Source organism: Triturus cristatus, chromosome 2_1 (genome assembly GCF_964204655.1).
Source record: "Triturus cristatus chromosome 2_1, aTriCri1.1, whole genome shotgun sequence".
NCBI lineage: Eukaryota > Metazoa > Chordata > Amphibia > Caudata > Salamandridae > Triturus > Triturus cristatus.
In genome coordinates this window covers 633,834,955-633,856,730 of record NC_140581.1, presented here as the reverse complement: position 1 = coordinate 633,856,730, position 21,776 = coordinate 633,834,955, and the positions used below count along the sequence as shown (strand labels likewise).

General features: G+C 49.5%; 1 protein-coding gene across 2 annotated transcripts in view; it reads left to right on the top strand.

Annotated features, from left to right (window-relative positions):
* NUDT12 (nudix hydrolase 12) overlaps positions 1-21,776 on the top strand; it is a 193,828-nt gene that overhangs the window by 78,587 nt on the left and 93,465 nt on the right. The gene's annotated exons all lie outside the window — the stretch shown is intronic.

Sequence of the window (21,776 nt, the reverse complement as noted above, 5' to 3'; positions counted from 1 at the left end):
TGCCATGGGACTCACACTGCACCTTACTGAGGCCCACAATACCAAACCTGGACTGGGGTTGCTTGTGCTGTCATCTTGAAGTGACCTGGCCTGGCTGTCCGGACTGGGCTGTTCCCGTTGAAGCAGGACCAATGCTGATTGGAATGCTGTTCTGAGTAATTGCCAATGTTTGGGAGTTTGCAAGCATTCCAACCATCATATTTGTGTTTCATTGTAGAAAAATAAGCATTTGTATGACAATAGTAATCGTTCTAATGACCAAATGCCAGCCAAAAGTGTGTTGCCTCTGTAAAATAATTTTCTAAACTCTCCTATAGCTGAAGCTGTAAATACACCTGTTCACTAAAATATGGTTAAGAAGCAAGACATGACTACACTTTTTCTCCCTCTTATTCCCAAGTGACATACAGGATCTGGGTTAATGCACCTTTTTGAAGGCAGAAAGTAAAAAAACAACCATTGTGAAAACTACCTTCAGTGTCTCTGCCTGTTGGACCCGGCCTCGCAGAACGGCCCTCCGTGCACCCGCACCCCCGAAACCTGGTACCTGCAGCCCCAACCACCCGGCCCAGCCGGTCCTTCCTACCAGAACACCCGCACCCGGCCCGGACATCCTCGTCCATGGCCTCTCTCCTTTCGGCCACCCCGGGGCCGCATGCCCACTTCTTGCGTCAAGATGGCCGCCCGGCCCCAGCGCGACCCTGGCCTAGAGGCGCCACTCCGGCTGGAGGACATCACACTTCCAGGGGGATGAGAGAGGGAGGAGCAGTTTCTATCGCACCTCTGGACTCCCCTGGGACGATGGGTTTCGATCGGCCCTCCGGCCTCCCTGAGAGCTGGCTCCACGCCTGCTGGGTGTCTGGGACTCCTCCCGCCCCGGCTCTGAACGAGATCAAAAGACAATAGCAGGAAACCCCGACAAGCGACCCCCAGGTGACAAGACCCCTGCCTCCACCGACCCCGGACATCAAAGAGGGGTCGACCTATAACAAGGGGTGCTCTGGGTCGGTCCGGCAGATTCGACGCTGGAACAACGTAAGCCTGCTGAGTGACTCGCGGCTCCTGGAAGATCGTAACCCCTCTGAACTTGTGCCTAAGCCTGCTGAGTGACTCGCGGCTCCTGGAAGATCGTAACACCTCCGACTTTGCGCCTAAGCCTGCTGAGTGACTCGCGGCTCCTGGAAGATCGTAACATCTCCGAACTTGTGCCTAAGCCTGCTGAGTGACTCGCGGCTCCTGGAAGATCGTAACATCTCCGAACTTGTGCCTAAGCCTGCTGAGTGACTCGCGGCTCCTGGAAGATCGTAACATCTCCGAACTTGTGCCTAAGCCTGCTGAGAGACTCGCGGCTCCTTGAAGATCGTACACCTCTGAACCTGTACCTGAGCCCGCTGAGTGACTCGCGGCTCCCCCAGACTCTTACGGTCCCGCCGGACCCCGACTACGACCCCGTATCCCCCGGCTCGAGGATTGTGAGCTGTGCGCCGGATACGTCCCTGCTTGAACTTTTGCCAAAGACTGTCCCGCTACCCCCCTACCTTTCCGAGACTCTTGAGCCTGTGCACACCTTGTACATATTTGCCGTGATAACCTACTTGATAAAGATTGGTTCTGAGAATAACCGGTGTGGTTACTCTGTGTCGTGTGGTGCCAGAAGTACGATCCTAGCTGCGAGATTCCTCCCCCTGGGGAGTCTCCCGCCAGTGCCCGGCTACGATACTTCGAGGGTGGGTCTCAGGGTAGTCAGGACCCCCTTCCGGGCTCCTCTGAGGTCACCGTCTAACATTGGTGGCAAGCGACGGGATTCGGGCCCATCACCTAGAGATCGTACCGTGAACAACGGACGCACTACCGACAAGGATGGCAGAAGGAAGCGCCATGAGCCCCGCAGAAACCAACGCCAACAGGGTGTTCCAGGTGGAGCATCTAGAAGAATATACACACAAGGAGCTGAAGCAATTTTGCAAAGAACTTAAAATCGCTACCACTGGCCTCAAGACGAAGGAAGATTTGCAGAAAGCACTGAAAACTTGGGTGGAGACCGGGGCCTCCCGCCCGGAAGGCACGGGGGAGCGCCCCGACGAAACCGAACATCCCCAAAGTGAAAGCGGCAGCAATCAGGTGCGAGGAGGCATACCAGACGGGGGCTTCTCCCCAGAAGAACTCGCGGACAGAGAGAGAAGCCGCAATCATGAACTAGAGCTGGCCAAACTCAAAATTGAGGGCGAATTGAAGTTAGCGGAAAAAAAGCTAGCGGTAGAACAAATGCGTGTACAAGGCGAACTGGAGGAGAAAAAGCTCCAACGGGAGCACGAAGGAAGGAAGCTCCAGCTGGAGCACGAACGCAGCTTAAAGGAACTCGAGCTCAAGGCCCGAAACGAGGAAGGGAGGCCCCCAAGTAACCGAGAGACGGCCTCCCCAGCGGAACAGAAGGTCCACATCCCGAAGGATGTGGTCAAGGAATATTATAAAAACGATGACATTCAGCAATGGTTTCGGGCCTACGAGGTCGCCATGACCTCCCATCGGATCCCGCAGAAGGACTGGGGGGCGGGGCTGTGGGGGCGGTTTCTGAGCGAAGGAAGGGACACCCTGCTCGACCTACCCCTCTCCCTGCAGACCTCCTACAGCCACATGAAAGAGGCTCTACTCACAAGATACGGCCTCACCCCAGAAATGTACCGTCAACGGTTCCGGGACTGCAGGAAGATCCCGGGCACCACCTGGGTGGAATATGTAAACTTTTTCAGTCGGGCCTTCGATGGGTGGACCAAGGGCAGCAAGGTCACCACCCTGGCCGAACTCACTGATCTCATGTTGTGGGAACATCTAGCTGCGAACTGCTTCGTAGAACTACGTCAGCATCTGCTGGACAGTAAGCTCACCGATCCCCGGAAGCTGGCTGTGGAGGCCGACCGCTGGACCAACACCCGGGTCTCCCGGGGCATGGTAGGAGAATACCCCCGAACCAGTCAGGGACCACCCCGCCAGAGAGGAGGAGGGAACCAGGGAGGGCCGAGAGAGTCCCAGCCTAGCCCCCCGAAGACACCACCTCCACCTTTCCCGGCGCCCCCTCCACCAGTAACCGGGCCCCCTGGGAGACGGGGACACCGGGTGACCGTCACATGTTTTCGCTGCCAGAAACCCGGGCACTACGCCAATGACCCAGAGTGCCCCATGGCCACCCAAGTCCCCCCGACGAGACAGATAGCCAACGTAGCCCTGGGGGAGGGGGTGGAGGAAGCCGAAGAGTGGGAACCCGCAGCAATGGCCCTAGTATCCCTGGGAGATAGGGAGATGATCCCTGGTAGCCTCCTCCCCTCCAACACCCAGAAGTATGGGCAGCTTGTCAAAATCAATGGCCACCAGGTAGAGGCCCTGCGAGACACCGGGGCCAGTATCACCGGTGTCCTCAGGCACCTAGTCCCCGAAGAGCAGATCCTCCCCAACGTCTTTTGCCCTGTAATATCCGCAGACAATAGAGAGAGCATGTGCCAGGTAGCCCTGGTGCCATTTGAGTGGGGAGGGGTGATAGGCAAACTCAAGGTGGCCGTAAGAACCTCCCAGCCGGTCGACTGCCTTTTAGGGAACGACCTAGAGAGTTCCCCATGGAAGCACGTAGAGCGTAAGGCCCACCTGGGAATGATGGGACTCCCCGAGTGGGTGTGCGCCACCACCCGATCTATGTCCGCCCGACTCACTCCCCAGAGGGAAGTCGAGAGCACCCCGATCGAAGAGATCAGAACAGTCCCCGCCGAGGGTCCTTCCGTCCCCCCATCAGAAGGGTCCGTCGCTAGCGATGAACCCACACCATCCGACCCTGACCCGGTCCCTGAGTTAGGCGATCTACCCGAGTTGGCCCAATGGCGCCACGAGGGCGGACCCACTCGGGAGGAGTTTTGCAGGGAGCAAGCCACTTGTCCTTCCCTGGTCGGGCTGCGGCGCCAAGCCGAGGGCCAAGCCGCAGGTGACCAGACCGGGACGCACCGAATCTATTAGGAGAATAGCATCCTGTACAGTGAGCAGAAGTCGGTGGAGCTGGGATCTGGACGGGTACTGGTGGTACCCCTCCGCTTCCGAGATTTCCTCCTGGGTTTAGCCCACGACGTCCCCCTCGCCGGTCACCTGGGACAGGACAAGACTTACAACCGTCTTGTGACCCATTTTTACTGGCCTAAGATGAGAGCAGCGGTAGAGGCCCATTGCAAGTCCTGCCCCACGTGCCAGGCTAGTGGAAAGAGTGGAGGGAAACTCAAGGCTCCCCTCCAACCCTTCCCGGTCGTCAGTACCCCCTTCGAACGAGTCGGGATCGACATCGTGGGACCACTGGACCCCCCCACCTCCCAAGGCCACCGTTTTATCTTGGTCCTAGTGGACCACGCCACCCGCTATCCGGAGGCTATCCCCCTGCGCACCATTACGGCCCCTGTGGTGGGCCGGGCCCTGATGGGGGTCTTTTCCAGGGTGGGGTTTCCCCGCGAGGTCGTGAGCGATCGCGGCACTAATTTTATCTCAAGGTATATGACGTCCCTGTGGCAACAATGTGGGGTGTCCTATAAGTTCACCACCCCGTACCATCCCCAAGGAAACGGCCTAGTAGAAAGGTTTAATAGGACTTTGAAAGGGATGATCGCTGGCCTAGAAGAACCCCTCCGGCGGAAGTGGGACGTCCTGCTCCCTTGCCTATTGTTCGCGTATAGAGAGGTCCCCCAGAAGTCCCTAGGATTCAGCCTGTTTGAGTTACTCTATGGGCACCCCGTCCGAGGTCCCCTCAGTTTGGTAAAGGAAGAGTGGGAGGTGGCACCCCAGGCCACCCCCCGAGATGTGTTCCAATACGTCCTGGCCCTCCGGAACCAGACCAGGAAGTTCCGAGAACTGGCCGAGGCCAACCTGGAGGCGAGTCAAGAAGAGATGAAACGCTGGTACGACCAGAATGCCACTCTGGTTGAGTTCCAGCCGGGCCAGCAGGTGTGGGTCATGGCCCCCGTGAAGCCTGGCGCCCTCCAGGACCGATGGACTGGGCCTTGCAAGGTGGTTGAGCGGAAGAGTCCCGTTACGTACTTGGTGGACGTCCAGTCGCCCCGGGACCCCCTCCGGGTCCTGCATGTGAACCGACTCAAGCCTCACTTCGTGCGGACAGAACTGAGCCTCCTGCTGGCCACCGATGACGGGGCCGAAGATGAGTCGGATCCCCTCCCGGACCTCCTGTGTGTCAAGGAGCAGGATGGCTCCGTGGAGGGAGTGAACCTTTCCCCAGCCCTCACTGCCCAGCAACAAGCGGACTGCCACCAGCTCCTGAGACAATTTGCCGACCTCTTCTCTCTGACCCCCCGGGTCACCAACTGGTGTGTTCATGACGTGGACACCGGGGACAGCCCGCCGGTGAGACACCGAGCCTACCGGGTTCCTGACCGGGTCCGGTCCTGCATTCAAGATGAAGTCTCGAAGATGCTGGCCCTGGGGGTGATTGAGCCCTCTGACAGTCCCTGGGCCAGCCCCGTGGTCCTGGTCCCGAAGGCAGCGGCCCCCGGTGTCGCCCCCGAGCTCCGATTCTGCGTGGATTACCGGGGGCTCAATGACGTTACCCGAGCCGATGCCCACCCCATTCCACGAGCCGACGAACTCATTGACCGACTCGGGGCAGCCCGGTTCCTCAGCACATTCGACCTCACCTGCGGATACTGGCAGATTGCGCTCACCGAAGGGGCCAAGGAGCGGTCCGCTTTCTCCACCCCCGACGGGCACTACCGCTTCCGCGTGATGCCCTTCGGGATGAAAAATGCCCCGGCCACTTTCCAGCGACTGGTGAATAAGGTCCTGGCCGGGATGGAACAGTTCAGCGCGGCATATCTAGACGATATCGCCGTCTTCAGTTCAGAGTGGAGTGAGCACCTCCAGCACCTCCGGAGGGTGCTAGCCGCCCTGCGCCAGGCCGGCCTCACAGTAAAAGCTAGCAAGTGCCAGATCGGGCAAGGCTCCGTAGTCTACCTAGGGCACCGGGTCGGGAGCGGCCAGGTAGCCCCCCTACAGCCAAAGATCGACGCCATCCTGGCCTGGGAACCACCCATCACCCAGACGGAGGTCCGAGCCTTCCTGGGACTCACAGGCTACTACCGACGCTTCATTCGGGGATATGGCAGCCTGGTCGGCCCTCTCACCGAACTCACATCTAAAAAACAGCCAAAGAAGGTGCAGTGGACGGCTGCCTGCCAGGAGGCTTTCGATGCTCAAAAAAAGGCCATGTGCACTGCTCCCGTCCTCCAGGCTCCCGACTATGCCAAGGAGTTCCTAGTCCAGACCGATGCCTCCGAACATGGCATTGGGGCCGTCATGTCCCAAGCGAATGACCAAGGCCTAGACCAGCCCGTCGCCTTCCTCAGTCGGCGGCTGCTGCCCCGAGAGCAGAGGTGGAGCACCATAGAGCGCGAAGCCTTTGCCGTGGTCTGGGCACTCAAAAAGCTACGACCCTACCTGTTCGGCACGCATTTCAGAGTCCAAACTGACCATCGGCCCTTGCGGTGGCTCATGCAGATGCGAGGGGAAAACCCCAAGCTACTGCGGTGGTCAATCTCCCTCCAGGGGATGGATTTCACCGTAGAACACCGCCCTGGTACGGACCACGCCAACGCTGACGGCCTCTCCCGGTTCTTCCGCCTCAGCGAAGAGAACCCCCCAAGATGATGGGCAGTTCTCTCCGGCTTTCAGCTGGGGGGGACGCGTGTTGGACCCGGCCTCGCAGAACGGCCCTCCGTGCACCCGCACCCCCGAAACCTGGTACCTGCAGCCCCAACCACCCGGCCCAGCCGGTCCTTCCTACCAGAACACCCGCACCCGGCCCGGACATCCTCGTCTATGGCCTCTCTCCTTTCGGCCACCCCGGGGCCGCATGCCCACTTCTTGCGTCAAGATGGCCGCCCGGCCCCAGCGCGACCCTGGCCTAGAGGCGCCACTCCGGCTGGAGGACATCACACTTCCAGGGGGATGAGAGAGGGAGGAGCAGTTTCTATCGCACCTCTGGACTCCCCTGGGACGATGGGTTTCGATCGGCCCTCCGGCCTCCCTGAGAGCTGGCTCCACGCCTGCTGGGTGTCTGGGACTCCTCCCGCCCCGGCTCTGAACGAGATCAAAAGACAATAGCAGGAAACCCCGACAAGCGACCCCCAGGTGACAAGACCCCTGCCTCCACCGACCCCGGACATCAAAGAGGGGTCGACCTATAACAAGGGGTGCTCTGGGTCGGTCCGGCAGATTCGACGCTGGAACAACGTAAGCCTGCTGAGTGACTCGCGGCTCCTGGAAGATCGTAACCCCTCTGAACTTGTGCCTAAGCCTGCTGAGTGACTCGCGGCTCCTGGAAGATCGTAACACCTCCGACTTTGCGCCTAAGCCTGCTGAGTGACTCGCGGCTCCTGGAAGATCGTAACATCTCCGAACTTGTGCCTAAGCCTGCTGAGTGACTCGCGGCTCCTGGAAGATCGTAACATCTCCGAACTTGTGCCTAAGCCTGCTGAGTGACTCGCGGCTCCTGGAAGATCGTAACATCTCCGAACTTGTGCCTAAGCCTGCTGAGAGACTCGCGGCTCCTTGAAGATCGTACACCTCTGAACCTGTACCTGAGCCCGCTGAGTGACTCGCGGCTCCCCCAGACTCTTACGGTCCCGCCGGACCCCGACTACGACCCCGTATCCCCCGGCTCGAGGATTGTGAGCTGTGCGCCGGATACGTCCCTGCTTGAACTTTTGCCAAAGACTGTCCCGCTACCCCCCTACCTTTCCGAGACTCTTGAGCCTGTGCACACCTTGTACATATTTGCCGTGATAACCTACTTGATAAAGATTGGTTCTGAGAATAACCGGTGTGGTTACTCTGTGTCGTGTGGTGCCAGAAGTACGATCCTAGCTGCGAGATTCCTCCCCCTGGGGAGTCTCCCGCCAGTGCCCGGCTACGATACTTCGAGGGTGGGTCTCAGGGTAGTCAGGACCCCCTTCCGGGCTCCTCTGAGGTCACCGTCTAACACTGCCTGAGCAATTTCATAACATTCTGGCATATCCCCTATGTTCATCGTCTGAAATCCGCGAGATTAGTGAATGAAAGTGGGTTTCATACAGTTTTTCAATATAACCTACAGTTCAATTCTACTTAGGATCTTTTAAACGAACCACTGAAAGGTGCTGTTTCATATTGTGTTGTATACTAAACCATCCTATGTTGTGGATTCCTGTACTTGTCTGAAATGCAGTGCCAGTTCTGTACCATAGTAAGAAAGTGTTAGAGTCAGCCTTTGGTCTGCTAACTAGATTGACAGAAGACAGGGCCTGTGTGATACCCAGATAGGAATTCCAATGACAATTAAGGTAAACCAAAACGAACAAAGCAAACACAAGGAGATGATGGACGGAGCGCTTAAACCTTTCAGACATTCGCCCCCAGTCACAGATCTGGGTTGAATCCATCATCGTTCTTTAGCTCTCTTTGCCACCCCAACCAAAATGAACACTCAAACCTGCAAGCAAGACTCCTACATTTCAGATGTGACCCATTAGCCTCCCAGCTTTTTTTTTTTTTGTTGTTTTTTTTTGCGGCAGTGATGCCATCCAATCTGTGGTGAACCATTGTCAGATCAAGTCCATCTTCTGTTTCTTGCTGTTGCTCTCTGCGTGGAGAGTATGCGACACCTGAGCTATAGAAGCTTTAGTGTCTTTCTCCAAGCGTATGCATGTTGGAGAGTTGTGAGGCTACTTTACTCACGCTCTATAGCTTTTACTTTCTTATTTTGATCCAAATTTTTTGCCATGTGGGAGCAGAAAAAGAATCCTCTAAATCTGATTCCCAATCTCTTTCCACTTTGGATTTATCCCGAGTATTAGAAGTATCTCTTAACATTTTGTAGACTTGGGAAGCGGAAGAAGAGGCAAGTAAAGAAGGGAGAGGAAGAGGAGAAGAATTGGTGTGAGTGATGGAGGAAGAGAGGGAATCATAGCTAGTTTGTGCAGCCGCACGTAATAAACTATAGTTAGATTCAAAGGATACTGGTAAAGAAAAACGAGATTGAAGAGTATCGAAAGAGACACAAGTCCCTGCATGAAAAAGTTGATGAGTCCAATGAAGACCAAAATCCCTCCAGTCCCTCCAAAAAAGCATCTTATTTCTTATTTTAATAAGAGGATTATACCACAAGGAGGACTGCAAGAAACGTGAACGATCATCGGAACCATCCAGCAAAAGAGGAGAAAATATTTTCCGAGAGTTTTTAAGAATGGGAAGAGAGAATCTCTTGGGAATATGGGACAGAGACACAAATTCTTCAAAATTAAAAGGATGAAAGAAAGATGATTCAACGTCTACCCATAGAGGCTGAGAAGTGCTATCAGAAATATGATCAGATAATAAGGGAACAGAATGCTGAAGAAAAAATGAAATATGATAAGTAGCAAAATCCGGAAAGTTAACTCCACCCAATTGTTTAGGGCATTTAAGTTTGGCAAAGGACATCCTAGCTTTTTTATGATGCCATAAGAATTTTGATAAGATGGAGCAAATATTTTTCTAACAGGATTTAGGGATGTTAATTGGAAGATTGGAAAGATAGAACAAAATTATTGGAACTAACATCATTTTAATAGAATCTAATCTACCCCACCAAGATAAAAACAAGGGATGCCATCGAGTTGTAGAGTCTTTTAAAGTTGTTAGTAGGTTGTTAAGATTTAGCGCTACAGTGTCTTTAATAGAAGGTTTAAACCACAAACCTAAGTATTTGATCTTAGTCGGGCTCCAATGAAAAGAAGAGGCCAAAAAATCTATATGGAAGCAAAACTTATTTAGAGGAAGGATTTCACATTTATCTACATTAAGTTTATAACCCGATACCTTCGCAAACTCAGAGACTTCAGATAAAAATGATGGAATAGAGGATTGGGGGTTGGAAATAAATAAAAGTATATCATCCGCATATGCCGAAAGTTTCAAATATTTATCTCCATAAGGGAAACCGGCGATATCTTTATTTTCTCGAATTTTTATCAAAAAGGGTTCCAATGCTAAAATAAAAAGAAGAGGAGAGAGGGGACATCCTTGTCTGACACCCCTAAAGAGAGGAAAAGAAGATGAGACAAGGCCATTAGCTAATATAAAGGATCTAGGGAAGGAGTATAGTAAAGAGATGTACGCAAGAAATTTCGGGCCAAAACCAAACCAAACAAGAACTGCGAACATAAATTGCCAGTTAACCCTATCAAATGCTTTTTCAGCATCTAATGCAATAGCAGCTAAAGAGTGTTGGTAAGAGTGAGACTTACTTAATACATTAAAAAAGAGTCGAGTATTGTCAGAGAGGTGACGGCCCTTAATGAAACCACACTGTTCCTTACCAATTAATTTAGGTAAAAATTTTTCGAGACGAAGCGCTAGAATTTTTGCAAATATTTTGTAATCCAGGTTGATTAGAGAAATGGGTCTATAATTTTTACATAGGGTATGGTCCTTATTCTCTTTAGGAAGGAGACAAATTAAGGCTTCTTGAAAAGAGCCCTCAGATTTTTTGGACGATCTAAAGAATGAAAATAGTTGATGAAGTTTAGGAACAAGTAATTTGGAAAAATGTAGATAGAATTCGATCGTGAATCCATCTGGGCCAGGAGCTTTGCCTTTTTTAAGCACGTGAATAGAATCCAGAATGTCTTTAGGACCTATATCCGCTTCTAAGGGGGCAAAATCAATTTCTGGAAAGGAAGGGGAGGGAATAGAGGATAAATATTGATCAATGTCAGTTAACAGGGGAGGAGACTCCGGAGTATAAAGTTTTTGATAAAAATTAGTGAATTCCATCAGAATATCCTCATCCTTGTGGAGTGTGACATTTGATGAGGAGACAATGGATTCGATTCTTGTACGTTCTCTTTTAACTTTAACGTATTTGGCAAGAAGATTACCTGCCTTATTCTGAGCAGTATAATACTTGGCACTAGATTTAAGTAAAAATAAGTTTGCAGATTCGGTGGAGAGTTTATTGAAAGAGAATTTAGCTTTAAGAAGCTTATCCAAGTCAGAATGGGATTTAGTTAAGTAGTAAGAATGCTCTAATTGTTTAATTTGCAGGTTAATCGATTGTAAGGATTGAGAGGCAGCACGCCTCTTACGAGAGACAAATGAAATAATGAAATCTCTAGAAGCGGCTTTAAAAGTGTCCCATAACACCTGAGGGGATATCAGAGGAGATTAATTTTCCGTAAAAAATAGGGATGAAAACTCAAGAAAAGCTGGGGTAAATTTGGGATCTAATAGGAGAGAATTATTAAACCTCCATCTCCGTGTACCTTTTATGGGAGGGAGTAAATCTAGTTGCAAGGAAACCGGAGCATGATCAGAAATTAAAATAGAACCTATTTCAGAATGAGTAATATGTTGAGTCAAGGCTTTAGAAATAAAAATGTAGTCAATCCAGGATTGGGAAGAATGGGCTTGTGAATAATACGTGTATTCCCTAAGTGTAGGATGGCAAAGCCTCCAGGAGTCAACAAGAGAACGTTGGGAAATAGTGGAATAAAATTGAGTGTGCATGAGAGAGGGCAAGAAATGGGAGTTGGACCGTCTATCTATAAGAGGATCCACCACTGTGTTACAATCTCCCCCCAAAACAAGGTAATCATCAGAGAACTGCATCAATGAGTTGAGCATTTGGGGCCAAAATAATTTATCCTGTGTGGTGGGAGCATACACATTAACAATGGTTATAGGAATGTTATCAATCAACAAAGATACAGTCGCCCACCTACCCTCAGAGTCATTGGCTTGGTTTATAACTTTGATATTTAACCGCTTATGACAGAGAATAGCAACACCATTACGCCTCCCTGAACCAGAAGATGCAAAAACATGACCTTCCCAATTACGACGTAATTTGGTAATTTCAACCTCTTTTATATGAATTTCTTGTAATAATACATTATCCCCTTTCAAACTCGCTAAATGGGATAACACACGTTGCCGTTTAATGGGAGAACCCAATCCTTTAACATTCCAAGTAAGTATAGTTATCGACAACTAAGAATATAACTTATACTAGAAAAACTATGTGAAAGTCAAAAATATACAAAGGTAATAAAATATAAAGCAACTTATAAAGAACTTGAGAAAAAATGACATTGCACCTAAAGAAGTATTGAAAGACTAATATAGGGAAATATGAAATAGGAGAAAGTCTTGGAGAAGAAAGATTGTAAGCAGAAAGGCATGAAACAAAAAGATTGAGGATCAGAAATAAGTAAGAAAAGAAATAACAAGGATAGAAAAAGGGCCAGAAAGAGAAGGAAAGAGAATAAAAGGTAAAAGAGAGAGGTGAGAAGAAACGTGTATTACAAAAAAGAAAAGTACAAAACGACAGACACAAGTGACGAAAAAGTACGATAACAAATAAACATACCACCAGAGAGAATGAAGAACGGGGTTGGTGAAGCCACATGAGGAAGATGGGACACTGAGACGGGAGACTCCAGGACGACGGTAAGGAAGGGACATCTGCTAGGCAAGCTGAGGATAACAAGGAACAATGAAGGACCACAAAGTCGCTACCTGATAGGGGGAAGAAGAAGGAACAAATTAACCCAACATCACGGTATACAATACATTAAGGAAGAAATTAAACAGCACTAAGGATGAAACAAACAGATACTACTAAAATAAACAAATCCATCATGACTGAGGCACTTCCATGGACTCCGTTCTGTAACTGTTCAGAAATTGTTGGAGCAGCACTGGATCTTCATAATTGGTAGTTTTGTTATTATAAGTCACCTTAAAAAGACATGGATGAAATAAACCGTAGCGATCGCGGCACTAATTTTATCTCAAGGTATATGACGTCCCTGTGGCAACAATGTGGGGTGTCCTATAAGTTCACCACCCCGTACCATCCCCAAGGAAACGGCCTAGTAGAAAGGTTTAATAGGACTTTGAAAGGGATGATCGCTGGCCTAGAAGAACCCCTCCGGCGGAAGTGGGACGTCCTGCTCCCTTGCCTATTGTTCGCGTATAGAGAGGTCCCCCAGAAGTCCCTAGGATTCAGCCTGTTTGAGTTACTCTATGGGCACCCCGTCCGAGGTCCCCTCAGTTTGGTAAAGGAAGAGTGGGAGGTGGCACCCCAGGCCACCCCCCGAGATGTGTTCCAATACGTCCTGGCCCTCCGGAACCAGACCAGGAAGTTCCGAGAACTGGCCGAGGCCAACCTGGAGGCGAGTCAAGAAGAGATGAAACGCTGGTACGACCAGAATGCCACTCTGGTTGAGTTCCAGCCGGGCCAGCAGGTGTGGGTCATGGCCCCCGTGAAGCCTGGCGCCCTCCAGGACCGATGGACTGGGCCTTGCAAGGTGGTTGAGCGGAAGAGTCCCGTTACGTACTTGGTGGACGTCCAGTCGCCCCGGGACCCCCTCCGGGTCCTGCATGTGAACCGACTCAAGCCTCACTTCGTGCGGACAGAACTGAGCCTCCTGCTGGCCACCGATGACGGGGCCGAAGATGAGTCGGATCCCCTCCCGGACCTCCTGTGTGTCAAGGAGCAGGATGGCTCCGTGGAGGGAGTGAACCTTTCCCCAGCCCTCACTGCCCAGCAACAAGCGGACTGCCACCAGCTCCTGAGACAATTTGCCGACCTCTTCTCTCTGACCCCCCGGGTCACCAACTGGTGTGTTCATGACGTGGACACCGGGGACAGCCCGCCGGTGAGACACCGAGCCTACCGGGTTCCTGACCGGGTCCGGTCCTGCATTCAAGATGAAGTCTCGAAGATGCTGGCCCTGGGGGTGATTGAGCCCTCTGACAGTCCCTGGGCCAGCCCCGTGGTCCTGGTCCCGAAGGCAGCGGCCCCCGGTGTCGCCCCCGAGCTCCGATTCTGCGTGGATTACCGGGGGCTCAATGACGTTACCCGAGCCGATGCCCACCCCATTCCACGAGCCGACGAACTCATTGACCGACTCGGGGCAGCCCGGTTCCTCAGCACATTCGACCTCACCTGCGGATACTGGCAGATTGCGCTCACCGAAGGGGCCAAGGAGCGGTCCGCTTTCTCCACCCCCGACGGGCACTACCGCTTCCGCGTGATGCCCTTCGGGATGAAAAATGCCCCGGCCACTTTTCAGCGACTGGTGAATAAGGTCCTGGCCGGGATGGAACAGTTCAGCGCGGCATATCTAGACGATATCGCCGTCTTCAGTTCAGAGTGGAGTGAGCACCTCCAGCACCTCCGGAGGGTGCTAGCCGCCCTGCGCCAGGCCGGCCTCACAGTAAAAGCTAGCAAGTGCCAGATCGGGCAAGGCTCCGTAGTCTACCTAGGGCACCGGGTCGGGAGCGGCCAGGTAGCCCCCCTACAGCCAAAGATCGACGCCATCCTGGCCTGGGAACCACCCATCACCCAGACGGAGGTCCGAGCCTTCCTGGGACTCACAGGCTACTACCGACGCTTCATTCGGGGATATGGCAGCCTGGTCGGCCCTCTCACCGAACTCACATCTAAAAAACAGCCAAAGAAGGTGCAGTGGACGGCTGCCTGCCAGGAGGCTTTCGATGCTCAAAAAAAGGCCATGTGCACTGCTCCCGTCCTCCAGGCTCCCGACTATGCCAAGGAGTTCCTAGTCCAGACCGATGCCTCCGAACATGGCATTGGGGCCGTCATGTCCCAAGCGAATGACCAAGGCCTAGACCAGCCCGTCGCCTTCCTCAGTCGGCGGCTGCTGCCCCGAGAGCAGAGGTGGAGCACCATAGAGCGCGAAGCCTTTGCCGTGGTCTGGGCACTCAAAAAGCTACGACCCTACCTGTTCGGCACGCATTTCAGAGTCCAAACTGACCATCGGCCCTTGCGGTGGCTCATGCAGATGCGAGGGGAAAACCCCAAGCTACTGCGGTGGTCAATCTCCCTCCAGGGGATGGATTTCACCGTAGAACACCGCCCTGGTACGGACCACGCCAACGCTGACGGCCTCTCCCGGTTCTTCCGCCTCAGCGAAGAGAACCCCCCAAGATGATGGGCAGTTCTCTCCGGCTTTCAGCTGGGGGGGACGCGTGTTGGACCCGGCCTCGCAGAACGGCCCTCCGTGCACCCGCACCCCCGAAACCTGGTACCTGCAGCCCCAACCACCCGGCCCAGCCGGTCCTTCCTACCAGAACACCCGCACCCGGCCCGGACATCCTCGTCTATGGCCTCTCTCCTTTCGGCCACCCCGGGGCCGCATGCCCACTTCTTGCGTCAAGATGGCCGCCCGGCCCCAGCGCGACCCTGGCCTAGAGGCGCCACTCCGGCTGGAGGACATCACACTTCCAGGGGGATGAGAGAGGGAGGAGCAGTTTCTATCGCACCTCTGGACTCCCCTGGGACGATGGGTTTCGATCGGCCCTCCGGCCTCCCTGAGAGCTGGCTCCACGCCTGCTGGGTGTCTGGGACTCCTCCCGCCCCGGCTCTGAACGAGATCAAAAGACAATAGCAGGAAACCCCGACAAGCGACCCCCAGGTGACAAGACCCCTGCCTCCACCGACCCCGGACATCAAAGAGGGGTCGACCTATAACAAGGGGTGCTCTGGGTCGGTCCGGCAGATTCGACGCTGGAACAACGTAAGCCTGCTGAGTGACTCGCGGCTCCTGGAAGATCGTAACCCCTCTGAACTTGTGCCTAAGCCTGCTGAGTGACTCGCGGCTCCTGGAAGATCGTAACACCTCCGACTTTGCGCCTAAGCCTGCTGAGTGACTCGCGGCTCCTGGAAGATCGTAACATCTCCGAACTTGTGCCTAAGCCTGCTGAGTGACTCGCGGCTCCTGGAAGATCGTAACATCTCCGAACTTGTGCCTAAGCCTGCTGAGTGACTCGCGGCTCCTGGAAGATCGTAACATCTCCGAACTTGTGCCTAAGCCTGCTGAGAGACTCGCGGCTCCTTGAAGATCGTACACCTCTGAACCTGTACCTGAGCCCGCTGAGTGACTCGCGGCTCCCCCAGACTCTTACGGTCCCGCCGGACCCCGACTACGACCCCGTATCCCCCGGCTCGAGGATTGTGAGCTGTGCGCCGGATACGTCCCTGCTTGAACTTTTGCCAAAGACTGTCCCGCTACCCCCCTACCTTTCCGAGACTCTTGAGCCTGTGCACACCTTGTACATATTTGCCGTGATAACCTACTTGATAAAGATTGGTTCTGAGAATAACCGGTGTGGTTACTCTGTGTCGTGTGGTGCCAGAAGTACGATCCTAGCTGCGAGATTCCTCCCCCTGGGGAGTCTCCCGCCAGTGCCCGGCTACGATACTTCGAGGGTGGGTCTCAGGGTAGTCAGGACCCCCTTCCGGGCTCCTCTGAGGTCACCGTCTAACACTGCCTGAGCAATTTCATAACATTCTGGCATATCCCCTATGTTCATCGTCTGAAATCCGCGAGATTAGTGAATGAAAGTGGGTTTCATACAGTTTTTCAATATAACCTACAGTTCAATTCTACTTAGGATCTTTTAAACGAACCACTGAAAGGTGCTGTTTCATATTGTGTTGTATACTAAACCATCCTATGTTGTGGATTCCTGTACTTGTCTGAAATGCAGTGCCAGTTCTGTACCATAGTAAGAAAGTGTTAGAGTCAGCCTTTGGTCTGCTAACTAGATTGACAGAAGACAGGGCCTGTGTGATACCCAGATAGGAATTCCAATGACAATTAAGGTAAACCAAAACGAACAAAGCAAACACAAGGAGATGATGGACGGAGCGCTTAAACCTTTCAGACATTCGCCCCCAGTCACAGATCTGGGTTGAATCCATCATCGTTCTTTAGCTCTCTTTGCCACCCCAACCAAAATGAACACTCAAACCTGCAAGCAAGACTCCTACATTTCAGATGTGACCCATTAGCCTCCCAGCTTTTTTTTTTTTTGTTGTTTTTTTTTGCGGCAGTGATGCCATCCAATCTGTGGTGAACCATTGTCAGATCAAGTCCATCTTCTGTTTCTTGCTGTTGCTCTCTGCGTGGAGAGTATGCGACACCTGAGCTATAGAAGCTTTAGTGTCTTTCTCCAAGCGTATGCATGTTGGAGAGTTGTGAGGCTACTTTACTCACGCTCTATAGCTTTTACTTTCTTATTTTGATCCAAATTTTTTGCCATGTGGGAGCAGAAAAAGAATCCTCTAAATCTGATTCCCAATCTCTTTCCACTTTGGATTTATCCCGAGTATTAGAAGTATCTCTTAACATTTTGTAGACTTGGGAAGCGGAAGAAGAGGCAAGTAAAGAAGGGAGAGGAAGAGGAGAAGAATTGGTGTGAGTGATGGAGGAAGAGAGGGAATCATAGCTAGTTTGTGCAGCCGCACGTAATAAACTATAGTTAGATTCAAAGGATACTGGTAAAGAAAAACGAGATTGAAGAGTATCGAAAGAGACACAAGTCCCTGCATGAAAAAGTTGATGAGTCCAATGAAGACCAAAATCCCTCCAGTCCCTCCAAAAAAGCATCTTATTTCTTATTTTAATAAGAGGATTATACCACAAGGAGGACTGCAAGAAACGTGAACGATCATCGGAACCATCCAGCAAAAGAGGAGAAAATATTTTCCGAGAGTTTTTAAGAATGGGAAGAGAGAATCTCTTGGGAATATGGGACAGAGACACAAATTCTTCAAAATTAAAAGGATGAAAGAAAGATGATTCAACGTCTACCCATAGAGGCTGAGAAGTGCTATCAGAAATATGATCAGATAATAAGGGAACAGAATGCTGAAGAAAAAATGAAATATGATAAGTAGCAAAATCCGGAAAGTTAACTCCACCCAATTGTTTAGGGCATTTAAGTTTGGCAAAGGACATCCTAGCTTTTTTATGATGCCATAAGAATTTTGATAAGATGGAGCAAATATTTTTCTAACAGGATTTAGGGATGTTAATTGGAAGATTGGAAAGATAGAACAAAATTATTGGAACTAACATCATTTTAATAGAATCTAATCTACCCCACCAAGATAAAAACAAGGGATGCCATCGAGTTGTAGAGTCTTTTAAAGTTGTTAGTAGGTTGTTAAGATTTAGCGCTACAGTGTCTTTAATAGAAGGTTTAAACCACAAACCTAAGTATTTGATCTTAGTCGGGCTCCAATGAAAAGAAGAGGCCAAAAAATCTATATGGAAGCAAAACTTATTTAGAGGAAGGATTTCACATTTATCTACATTAAGTTTATAACCCGATACCTTCGCAAACTCAGAGACTTCAGATAAAAATGATGGAATAGAGGATTGGGGGTTGGAAATAAATAAAAGTATATCATCCGCATATGCCGAAAGTTTCAAATATTTATCTCCATAAGGGAAACCGGCGATATCTTTATTTTCTCGAATTTTTATCAAAAAGGGTTCCAATGCTAAAATAAAAAGAAGAGGAGAGAGGGGACATCCTTGTCTGACACCCCTAAAGAGAGGAAAAGAAGATGAGACAAGGCCATTAGCTAATATAAAGGATCTAGGGAAGGAGTATAGTAAAGAGATGTACGCAAGAAATTTCGGGCCAAAACCAAACCAAACAAGAACTGCGAACATAAATTGCCAGTTAACCCTATCAAATGCTTTTTCAGCATCTAATGCAATAGCAGCTAAAGAGTGTTGGTAAGAGTGAGACTTACTTAATACATTAAAAAAGAGTCGAGTATTGTCAGAGAGGTGACGGCCCTTAATGAAACCACACTGTTCCTTACCAATTAATTTAGGTAAAAATTTTTCGAGACGAAGCGCTAGAATTTTTGCAAATATTTTGTAATCCAGGTTGATTAGAGAAATGGGTCTATAATTTTTACATAGGGTATGGTCCTTATTCTCTTTAGGAAGGAGACAAATTAAGGCTTCTTGAAAAGAGCCCTCAGATTTTTTGGACGATCTAAAGAATGAAAATAGTTGATGAAGTTTAGGAACAAGTAATTTGGAAAAATGTAGATAGAATTCGATCGTGAATCCATCTGGGCCAGGAGCTTTGCCTTTTTTAAGCACGTGAATAGAATCCAGAATGTCTTTAGGACCTATATCCGCTTCTAAGGGGGCAAAATCAATTTCTGGAAAGGAAGGGGAGGGAATAGAGGATAAATATTGATCAATGTCAGTTAACAGGGGAGGAGACTCCGGAGTATAAAGTTTTTGATAAAAATTAGTGAATTCCATCAGAATATCCTCATCCTTGTGGAGTGTGACATTTGATGAGGAGACAATGGATTCGATTCTTGTACGTTCTCTTTTAACTTTAACGTATTTGGCAAGAAGATTACCTGCCTTATTCTGAGCAGTATAATACTTGGCACTAGATTTAAGTAAAAATAAGTTTGCAGATTCGGTGGAGAGTTTATTGAAAGAGAATTTAGCTTTAAGAAGCTTATCCAAGTCAGAATGGGATTTAGTTAAGTAGTAAGAATGCTCTAATTGTTTAATTTGCAGGTTAATCGATTGTAAGGATTGAGAGGCAGCACGCCTCTTACGAGAGACAAATGAAATAATGAAATCTCTAGAAGCGGCTTTAAAAGTGTCCCATAACACCTGAGGGGATATCAGAGGAGATTAATTTTCCGTAAAAAATAGGGATGAAAACTCAAGAAAAGCTGGGGTAAATTTGGGATCTAATAGGAGAGAATTATTAAACCTCCATCTCCGTGTACCTTTTATGGGAGGGAGTAAATCTAGTTGCAAGGAAACCGGAGCATGATCAGAAATTAAAATAGAACCTATTTCAGAATGAGTAATATGTTGAGTCAAGGCTTTAGAAATAAAAATGTAGTCAATCCAGGATTGGGAAGAATGGGCTTGTGAATAATACGTGTATTCCCTAAGTGTAGGATGGCAAAGCCTCCAGGAGTCAACAAGAGAACGTTGGGAAATAGTGGAATAAAATTGAGTGTGCATGAGAGAGGGCAAGAAATGGGAGTTGGACCGTCTATCTATAAGAGGATCCACCACTGTGTTACAATCTCCCCCCAAAACAAGGTAATCATCAGAGAACTGCATCAATGAGTTGAGCATTTGGGGCCAAAATAATTTATCCTGTGTGGTGGGAGCATACACATTAACAATGGTTATAGGAATGTTATCAATCAACAAAGATACAGTCGCCCACCTACCCTCAGAGTCATTGGCTTGGTTTATAACTTTGATATTTAACCGCTTATGACAGAGAATAGCAACACCATTACGCCTCCCTGAACCAGAAGATGCAAAAACATGACCTTCCCAATTACGACGTAATTTGGTAATTTCAACCTCTTTTATATGAATTTCTTGTAATAATACATTATCCCCTTTCAAACTCGCTAAATGGGATAACACACGTTGCCGTTTAATGGGAGAACCCAATCCTTTAACATTCCAAGTAAGTATAGTTATCGACAACTAAGAATATAACTTATACTAGAAAAACTATGTGAAAGTCAAAAATATACAAAGGTAATAAAATATAAAGCAACTTATAAAGAACTTGAGAAAAAATGACATTGCACCTAAAGAAGTATTGAAAGACTAATATAGGGAAATATGAAATAGGAGAAAGTCTTGGAGAAGAAAGATTGTAAGCAGAAAGGCATGAAACAAAAAGATTGAGGATCAGAAATAAGTAAGAAAAGAAATAACAAGGATAGAAAAAGGGCCAGAAAGAGAAGGAAAGAGAATAAAAGGTAAAAGAGAGAGGTGAGAAGAAACGTGTATTACAAAAAAGAAAAGTACAAAACGACAGACACAAGTGACGAAAAAGTACGATAACAAATAAACATACCACCAGAGAGAATGAAGAACGGGGTTGGTGAAGCCACATGAGGAAGATGGGACACTGAGACGGGAGACTCCAGGACGACGGTAAGGAAGGGACATCTGCTAGGCAAGCTGAGGATAACAAGGAACAATGAAGGACCACAAAGTCGCTACCTGATAGGGGGAAGAAGAAGGAACAAATTAACCCAACATCACGGTATACAATACATTAAGGAAGAAATTAAACAGCACTAAGGATGAAACAAACAGATACTACTAAAATAAACAAATCCATCATGACTGAGGCACTTCCATGGACTCCGTTCTGTAACTGTTCAGAAATTGTTGGAGCAGCACTGGATCTTCATAATTGGTAGTTTTGTTATTATAAGTCACCTTAAAAAGACATGGATGAAATAAACCGTAGCGTGCGTTTATGCTGCGTAACGCAGGTCTCATGTCCAAGAATTTTTTCCGACGGTCAGCAGTCATTTTAGCGTAATCCTGGGCAAAGAAAAGATTAGAACCCTGCCAAGCAATTTTCCCTCGTTGTTTGGCAGCTTGAAGGACTCTGAGTAGATCCGTATACTCCAAAAAGTAGAAAATGACTCCTCTCGGTTTAGTAGTTGATGATGGAGAAGAACGGGATAATGTACCTAAACGATGCGCTCTTTGAATATTTAACGAAGGAGTTTCAGGAAGACCCAAATGAGTTGGCAAAAAAGATTTGAAAAAAGATATCGGATTAGCACCTTCAAGTCCTTCAATTAATCCGTAAATGCGCAGATTATTGCGCCTATTACGATTTTCCAAATTTTCAATCTGTTGCTTAAGTTGAACAACCTCTTTAGAAATACGAGGAACTTGAGCCGTGAGACTTTGGACAGAGTCAACACGTAATTCCAGATCACCAACTCTTTTTTCGGTGATAGACCAGTTGGCTTCTAGATTCTGAAGTCCGGCGTTAGTTTCCTCCATATGTTTTATGGCACGAATTTCATCGAGAAGGAGCTCCATAGATATTGAGGATGATGAATTGGTGGGAGA